We start from the raw sequence: 2,662 nt of genomic DNA on the forward strand, positions 1-2,662 counted from the left end.
GGTTGGTGAAGAAAACGAAAACAGAGGAGCGCCAGTGATGAGGAGGGCTAAAGGGTTAAGAGTCTGCCCTTGTGCCACGGCGCGCTCACCCTGCATGTTCATTCATTTAACAAACAAACCAGGCGGAAGAAGGGCCCACTGTTAGAAGATCAGGCCACATCTGACCCCAAATCCAAGCCCTAGCTCTACCACTTTCTAAATGTATGATCTCAGGCAAACTACTTAAGTTCCTTCTGCATCCCCTCTAAAGCAGGGACACATATTTGCCTTATCTTACTCAAAAAAAAAAAAAAAGTAATAATAAAAATTAAAAACAAAGTGGGGAAACAAATCCCAGTATTTCCCAGGGCACCTATGAGGAATATGTATGAACTTTGCAACTTTAAAATGATTTTTAAAAACTTAGTGTTACAGCCCCTCTACAGTTTAACAGTCCACTAATTGTGAGAGGCAAGAGGGCAGGAGAGGAACAGCATCAGAAAGGAAGGGTTTCTGGCGCACATGGAGCCATCGCTCTTTCTGCTAGGCAGAGTGAGACCTCTCCTTGGACTCTATAATTTCTGGATGCCAGAAGTGGCTGCATAACGACCCAAAGCACTGAGGCCTTCCTCGTCTCTCTAAATGGCAGAGCTTCCCCTTCAAAAGTCATTTCAGGTCGGGTGTGGTGGCTCACACCTGTAATCCTAGCACTTTGGGAGGCTGAGGTGGGTGGATCACCTGAGGTCAGGAGTTCCAGACCAGCCTGACCAACATGGTGAAACCCTGCTGCTACTAAAAATACAAAAATTAGCTGGGCATGGTGGCACATGCCTATAATCCCAGCTACTTAGGAGGCTGAGGCAGGAGAATCCCTTGATCTCAGGAGGCGGAGGCTGCAGTGAGCCAAGACTGCGCCACTGCACTCCAGCCTGGGCGACAAACAAAGCTCTGTCTTAAAAAAAAAAAAAATTCGTTTCAGAGTCAGAGCTGGGAGACCATGTCCAGATAAAGGAAAGAAGATCTCCTCAGAAGCCTGGTCGGCCTCATCCCAGCACTCATGAAGAGTGACAAACTACGTTCTACTCCTGAAGACCTAAGTCTGGTCAGAGACCAATGGCCAGTGAGCAGTCAGGCCTCTCTGGCCCTGCCGCTCGGATACCCAGGCTGACCAGATCAGAGAAACTAGATTGGCTGAAGAAGTCTCCAATGAGCCCCAAAGGAACCCACACAGATACAGAGCTTGTGATCCAGCTGTTGACCCTAATAACGAAGGCTTCTTCTGTTGTCCAATAAAAAGTGAAGTAAGTAGGCCGCACACAGTGACTCACACCTGTAATCCCAGCACTTTGGGGGGCTGAGGCGGGTGGATCACCTGAAGTCAGGAGTTCGAGACCAGCCTGGCCAACATGGTGACACGCCTTCTCTACTAAAAATACAAAAATTAGTAGGGCGTGGTGGTGGATGCCTGTTAATCCCAGACACTTGGGAGGCTGAGGCAGGAGAATCACTTGAACCCAGGAGGCAGAGGTTGCAGTGAGCCGGGATCACGCCACTGCACTCCTCTAGCCTGGAGGATAGAGCAAGACTCCATCTCGAAAATAAACAAACAAAAAAGTGAAATAAGTACATCCTAGGTCTACTCAAAAGAATGTAGGAATCAGACACTAGCCGCTGTCCAGAAGCACTCAAACACACCTCAAGGTCAAAAGACAGCACTTTCAAGTGGCACGCAAGGGTGGTAAAGGTAGCCCAGAACACTGAAGTGCTACAGAAGTTCCCACAAACTGCATGGTTTTCTGTCCCTTCCTTCACTGTAGATAGCAAGGATCGGTCATGGCCTCAGAGCCAGGCTACTCCTCATTAAGGCACAGTCTCCGGCCTGTACTTTGGCCACATAACAAAGCTTGGTCTGAGACAGCAGCTATTTCACACACCAAAGCCCCAAGCAACAGACAAGGATCATAGTCAATATGCTTGAGGGAACCTGCACTTTCTGGCATGTATGGGAATTCCTTGGGCTACAGTTAAAAATCCTGAACTGCCATTGTGATCTTGACTTAGTCCTCAGTAATAAGTCCAAGCCCAGAAGGGACTGGAGACAGACCCTGGCGTGCCATGGACCTGTTGCTCAGCGTGGGGTGTGTGTGTGTGTTTGGGAGTGAGAAAGAGATAGCCCTTCAATTCCAGACTCCTCATTTTGGGTCTTATTCTCCTCCCTATAGACACACGGACAGCAGTCCCAAAAGAAGCAGTCCCTTTGAAGCGGCTTGGAAACCACTCACGTGCTCTGGGAGGACAGAGCTGAGCCTGGAGCATGGGGGGAGGGGAAAGAAGATAATGAATGGGCACATCCACCCTGATCTGTGATTTATAGCTGGAATTGAGCAAACCTCAGCTAAATTCTTCAGAGTCAGGAAGAGAGAGACACTCAGAGAACAACATAACTAGAGAACAGGGGCTGGGAGACAGAAGGGGCAAAGCAAGAAAACAGCTCATTGCCAGTAAGTGACCCAAACTTTAAACTCTGCTGAGGTCCTGGTTGGTTCTCTGGCTTGAGGAAAGAGAGGAAGTAAGGAGTTGCGGGAGCGCCAACACACTTCAGTGCGTGTGGAACGGTCTCACCCAGACGACCCCCTCCCCCAAAGGAAATCGAGATATTCCTCTAGGGCTGGAGGGGACAACT

The 2,662-nt window shown here is 49.1% G+C and overlaps 1 protein-coding gene across 3 annotated transcripts in view; it reads right to left on the reverse strand.

Annotated features, from left to right (window-relative positions):
• The window catches only part of RAB5C (RAB5C, member RAS oncogene family), a 30,609-nt gene that overhangs the window by 27,458 nt on the left and 489 nt on the right, over positions 1 to 2,662 (reverse strand). The gene's annotated exons all lie outside the window — the stretch shown is intronic.

The sequence above is a fragment of the Macaca fascicularis genome, chromosome 16 (assembly GCF_037993035.2).
Source record: "Macaca fascicularis isolate 582-1 chromosome 16, T2T-MFA8v1.1".
Lineage (NCBI taxonomy): Eukaryota > Metazoa > Chordata > Mammalia > Primates > Cercopithecidae > Macaca > Macaca fascicularis.